We start from the raw sequence: 6,574 nt of genomic DNA on the forward strand, positions 1-6,574 counted from the left end.
TGATCCTATTTCTCAGCTGAGTGACTGCATTCAGCCCCAGCCATATTGATATGCAAAACGTTAAGGGTCCCGGCTCTAAAGATGGTTTCTGTCTGCCCTGTGAAAGGGAGCCATACTTTTTTAGAGCCCGGGCCTTTCTAAAGCCGCACAATACCATATAGACTATGCCATTTAAAGCATCTGAAGCGACCCAAAATGTATTGAAAGCTTGCTTTGCAGACTCATTAAGACTACTCAATAGGTTCTGGCAAATACCGTGCCAGGGCTGACCGCACGGATTAAGACTTTTGAAGTGTTACACAAACCCCCTGCTTAAACTAATTGCTGCCCCGCAGCTCATGAGGTCAAGTATTTGTATTCATTGCCTCCGAGAGGAGCCACTTATGGGTCTGTCCAGGTGAAGTCTGCACTTCATTAGATCAAGACAATAAAAGCGGCTTTGGGTAGGAAGGGGGAAGGTACCCGGGGTGAAATCTCCCGGCTCTTGCTCTGAGCGCAAGCAAAGGCTTATGTCCAGCACGGCAGCCTTTTGGGTCATTTCTGTCGCTTTCAAGAGCCCCAGCGGAGTGATGCGCTTCTAACCAAAGCTGCTCGGTGCAGGATGGCGGCCGGGCCGGTGGCTCTGCCAAGATCTGTGCCGCGTCACTCTCCGGTCACCTGCAGCACGCGGGGACGTGGCACCCACGTCCCACTCGCGCTGTCCTGTGGTGTGGGTCCACCCAGCGTCGTGGGGGTTTCGGCTCGAGAAGCGAGTCGGTGTGCAAGGGAAGGGCTGGGGCGTGGGAAGGGTGGGCATCGCTCGAGCAGCGATTGCTTGAAAGTCGGCGTGCTCACCGAGCGGTTCTCCACCGTGATGTTTCATTCCCCAGGGTTGGGTGGATTCTCTTCACTGGCCCGACTGGGATCCCATCATGTGCTAGTCAACGTGTTTCTCATGTCTATCTGGAGGAGAAACCGCCTTTGCCGTCACTGCCTCAGCCACCTAATTAAAAAAAAGGAGATTTAAGAAAAACCAGCAGCTGATTTACTGAAGGTGTCAGCTCGCACCTGAGCGGAGGCACAACGCAGCTCTTGTGCCGTCTCACCGAGAGCCGAGGACTACTGAGAAAAAGAAATCTGCCTCTTTATTGTAGGTGCTTTGGTGGAGCTTATTTGGGAACCCTTTCCCTGAGAACAGGCTAGGGGGCTCTTAGGGAAATTGAAGCTGAAGCCCCCTTTGCAGTGGCTTTGGTAATCATCGGTATCAGCCTGTGCAACCTGGCTTTGGGGCTGCTGCTGTCAGGCTCAGGCAGGGGCCGGGGACCCCGCGGTGCTGCGATGCTGCCGGGAAGCGGCACTACCGTGGACCACCGGCCGGCCAGGGTGGTGGGGCTCCGACCGCTCACCCCGGTGCACTGCGGTCCCTGCGTGGGAGATGCTGCGGGGGTCAGGAATTGTTCTGAAATGCCCCTGGAAAACTCCCACAGAGGCTCAGGGACAGGCATCACGGCTGTATCTTTCTGCACAAGACCTCTGGAAATAAAGTTATAAGAAGATGGTCCTGAGTTGTGCTGATGTCTTGTATGTGCCTGCTATTGCGCACCGCTGGGGCGGGCTGGGGAGGGGACATAGTCCCACATGGCTGCTTTTATGACTTTTTCCCTTTGTTGTGTCTATAATCTCAGCTTGCTAAAAATCCAGAAACCTGGAAGGTGATATTTTCCCCCCAGGACAGCAGATGCTGGGAGGATGTGCTTAAAAACTCAGGCCAGCACCCGACGTCTATCTGCTCCCCAGCAGGCTGCTGGTGCTTCCTTGGGGAAGTGATTCCAAGTAAGCTCCCAAGAGAGTTTGGGCAGTGGCGCGCCCATGTCTGCTTGCTCAGAGGACGATGGCAAGATCCTCTGCGCTGCCAGAGCTACAGAAATGCCTTTGGGGCACCAGGTTATATAGGGGAAGTGCCAGAGCACGAGGGTGATGGAGATCCAGCTTTGCTCTGAGTGTGAAATGAAGTTTTCATCCCTGTCTCAGTTAAAGTTTCCATTTCTAACCCCATTTTTGTTTTGAAAATCCAGCTATCCAAAGTGTTGTGGTTCTTGTGCCCTGGGCCTCCCCCTCCATCCCAACCACTTCATAAGCCAGGAAGAGTAGGGTTGCAAGAGCTTTCCAAAATTTTTGTTTACTCCTTTTGCCTTTATACCAAATTTAGGAGGACAGAAGGGAAAGAACAAAAATAGAAGAAAAAAAAGCTCCAAAAGGAAGAAATTAAAACTTCCCTGCCTTTGCGTAGGTCTGGAGTTGCAGGAGAGCAGCAGGGCTAATTTGCAATTACACATTTCATTTTGATGTGCCCTGGGAATGTTTTATAACCTGTAAGAGGGAAAGCCACGCTTTTCCCTGAAAATGCCCCATCCGTCCCCATTCCCTGCCTGCCGCGGGGTGTGTGTCCCACAGCACAGACCCCAGGTGGGGCTCGTGCTGCCAGGGCCGTGGGGCACCTGTGGGCTATAAATGCAGGGAGGGTGGGGGGGTTTGGATCTTCCCTCCAGGACCTGCTCCAGCTGTGGAGAGTGCTGAGGGCTGTCCCGGCTCCAGGAGCAGGAGCTGGCTGGTAAGGGGGGACGGGGGGCTACTGCCAGGGATGTCAGGTATCCTTTGTGCTGCTTGGGGGGGGGCTGTAGGGACAGCGTGGTGTTTGGGGATGGAGCAGCAGTGCTCAGGGAGCGTCTGTGGGTGCTGGTGCATCCTGAGGTTTCCAGTGTTTGTGCTTGGGGTCTGCAAGAGGAGCTTTGCCTGTCCCGTGGTGCAGTCCTGTATCTCCCCGAGTGTCCGAGCGCTCACCCTAGGGCCACTGGTGCTTCTTTGGTACATGATGAGGGCCCAGTGGCTCCGTGGGAGTGGGGCAGTGAGCAGGGCTGGGACTGTCCCCGCAGGACGCGGCCGTGCTTCCCGCTGAAATGAGCTGCAGTGCGGACAGCATCACCTGCAACCCTCCTGCCTCAGACAGCATCACCTGCAACCCTCTGCCTCATCCCATACTTGAGGATGTCTGCGGCCGTGATGCTTCTCGCCTCAGGGCACGCTGTGGTGGCTTCTCTTCCTGGCCAGCACAGAGGAGAGCTCTTGGGAGGGACATTTTTGTCCCCTCGCAGTGTCCTGCCTGCCTGCAAAGCTCCCCGGTACCACACGCAGCCCTTGCGCAGCATCTGGAGCTGCCAACTCCGCTAGCTTCTGCTCTGGTTTCGATCTTGACGTGATCTCAATACATAAAATAAACTCATGCCATATTCCCCAATAGACAAGAAAATGCCCATGTCGAGGGAGAGGCTGCTGTAATTGCAACCAGGTGCCCGGTGGTGGCTTCCAAGTCATGCAGAGCGTGGGCTGGATCCCACATGTGGGCATGAATAACCACCATCAGGTGTAGGCAGCTCCAGGGTAGATGAATGTAACAAAGAAAATGCAGTACATGGTGCTTGTGTCTAATGCAGGAGCGAGCTGGGCCGCTTTGGTTCAACCTGTGCCCTGATGTTGGGTGAGGTTATTCACTGGTTTAACTGGAGTTGGGGCGAGATGAGCACAGCCTGTGTGCTCAGCCCCTCTGGAAGCCTGTGAGCAGGCAGCAAGATGTTTTTTAGGAAAATAGTAGTTACTTACTGAAATAATTAACCAAATGATTTATTTGTGAGCAACTTGCTGGGATTAGTGCCTGTCCAAACTAGGACAGGGCATGCTGCTGGCATGTCCCCACTGCGAGGCTGTCTCCGGGGGTCCTGGGGCAGGTGAGGGCTGGATCCCCCAGCCCTGGTCCCCATCCTGCCAGTGCCCCAGGTCCCCCCTGCTGCTTCCAAACCCTGTGGCTCTTGAGAGCAAATGTGAAAGACGTGCAAGTGGTGTGGCTGCTGGCAGGAAACCAGCTCCACTAAGTTTATTTGCATTTCTTGGTGCAAACAAAAAGTATTCTTTGAACCATTCTGAAAATGCAAGCCCTTTCTCTGTTCAGGTTTAAAATATCTTGCCTGTGCATTCAAACAGACGTGGCTTCCAAAGGAGGAGGGGTGCCAGTCTCGGCCTCCTCCTGTGCAGGTTTAACTCAATTGCAGGGGCATTTTAAAATGCTCTGGTCATCCTGTTCATTCTGGGTGCTCAGGGTCCTCTCCATCCTGCTGGTGCTGCTGGCAGGGGTGCGGCGGGTTCGTGGGCTCACAAAGGTGCTGCTGTGCATGGGTTTTGTGACAAATGTGGTCTGGAAGAAGAAGGTCTCTTTTGCTTGCAGCATCCTTTTTCCCACTCCAAGAGCTGAGATCATGGTTGTGGGAGGGGGCCAGATCCTGGCCGGAGGCAGCGTGGCCCCGCAGAGCCGCCCCATCAGGCTGTGCACCCTCGCACAGGCTGGGTGCTTCCCTTGGCTAATGCAAGAGCTCTGATTTTTTTTTTTTTTCTTTGATTAGAAACAGCAATATGCTGCCTCGCATAATTAATCAATTTATATCAATAGAAAGAATAAATTGGTGCCTTTCTGGCAAGCTTTCCCCAGGCGGGAGGCAAGCCCCAGGACTTAATCACGTACCCCCCATTGCTTCCCATGGGTGCAGGGTAGAGGGAGACACGTGGGACGGGGCACTGCCACCACCGCTCCTTCCCCACGGGCCACAGACACACAAAGCTGGCACGAGGAGGGGGACGGCCGGGGCCTTTGGGGCTGGCTTGTGGCGGGGCACCGAGCGATGCCACAGCTCATTACATGAGGGCCCATGTTAGAGGTGAGCAGCGGTGCTAGACAGTCTGATTCAGCCGCATTTCTCCTGATTTACTGTGGCTGGTGAGGGGTGGTGAAGACCATGGCCAGATGATGAAGCTCATGGTTCCAGTGCCTGGGCAGGAGCAGGCTAGCATGGCCATGCTAGCTTTGCCCCGGCACCAGCATCCACACAGGCATTTGCTGCCTCCAACCACGCCTGAAAGTCAACAGGGAGAGAATTTTTCACTTTTTTGTCCTTTTCCTATGAGTGCAAACTTCCATCTGACGGCAGGGGCTGATTGCTGGAGAGACACCCCACGGCAGCCGCAGCATGCTGCCGGCAGATGCCAGCGGGAAAGAAAGTGCGAGGGATGGAAGGCAGCGGGGGAGAGGCCGGGAAACTGAGAAAAGCTTCTGGTGGGGGTGGGAAAGGGGCTTGTGCAACAGCCAGCCTTTAATTAAGGGTCTTTAAAGCGTTTTCCCAGCTGGTTAACATTGCCTTGCCATATTGGAGTGGTTTAGAAGCAATGCTCCTTGGGAATGACTCCCTTCCTGTTGGCCCTGTGCATGGGTGATGGCTCCCCACCCCGCCACCCTCGGTCCCCCACGCCTTCCGAAAAATGGGGCAGAGAAAAACGGGGCCATGCCTGGGTGGAGAGGATGGGGAGCCCTCTGCACTCGTGAGGGGCGAGGCAGGGAAGAAGCCCGTTTCTCTGACCTGGCTGCAATACCCAAGTATTTTTAACACAGCTTCTGCAGCAGCCGGGGCAGTTCGTGGGGGAAGCGCACTGGTGGCATCACCAGCGCTGGGAGGGGACAGCGTGGTCTTGCACCCAGCACACAAACGTGGGATTGGGAATGCCAGATCCAGTTCTGGGGGGGATATTGGTGCCAGGAGCCAGCCCTGGGGCTGTGGCTGGGTTGTGGGGAGGTCTGAAGCGCAGGAGCTCCTGTCCGGCAAGGTGGGCATAGTGAAGGTACGTGACTACTGTGTCAATCAAAATGGGCAAAACCTGCTGCTCTGTGCTGTACCTGTGGCTGCACTGACACTTTTTATATTGCCTCTGGGAAAAAAAAAATCAAACCACATAAAAACATCTGAGTTGGAGAAGGGTTGGTCTGCAGTGACCTTCATGTGCGTGCGGCTGCTCCGGTGCTGTGGAGCTGCTTCACACCCAGTTAAGGGTGGGAGCATCCTCCAAAGATGCTTTCTCCCCCTCGGGTACTTGTTTGTGCCTGTCTGCTTTTGGTTTGGTGCCGCAGAGCTGCGCTTGCCAAGGGACATGTCTGCTTTCTCTGCTGATGGTGCTCAGATTCTCCCCACGTGTCTCCTGCCCCTTGTGCCTCGGTGCTGGGCAGGACTGCGCTGCCTTCAGGTCTGTCTTCGTGGCAGGTTTTACGTATGGCAACGCAGCCCTGTGTTAAAGTCCACCCTGAAATGTTTCTGCTCTGATCTTGCTCTAGTTGCAGTGGGAAGAAGGTATCGTGGGGGCCCTTTCTGCTGCGATTCTCATGCTGGTCCCCCCGTGGGGTGCCGCCTCCCCCCCGAGCCGTGCTGTCCGGCCCCTTCTGCCCACAGCCGCAGGACCCCGGGGCAGGGGTGATGGGGGGTGCCACGGGGCACCCAGGCATCTGCTGGAGCTAATGGCTCTTCCCCATTTCTCCTACTGCAATAAACCTGCAGAAATGAGCTTCAGAATGAAAGCATTTGCCCACCTGCCAGCAGGGATAGACTTTGCTTTGGACATAAACCTGCACAGAGGTGTTTATGCTGAAACTACTCAGGGACTTGTTCTGCCTTTTTCAGCTTCATCTGCCCACCCAAATCCTCCTGGAGCCTTTCCCTCCTCGATC

Source organism: Harpia harpyja, chromosome 21 (genome assembly GCF_026419915.1).
Source record: "Harpia harpyja isolate bHarHar1 chromosome 21, bHarHar1 primary haplotype, whole genome shotgun sequence".
NCBI classification, from domain to species: Eukaryota; Metazoa; Chordata; class Aves; order Accipitriformes; family Accipitridae; genus Harpia; species Harpia harpyja.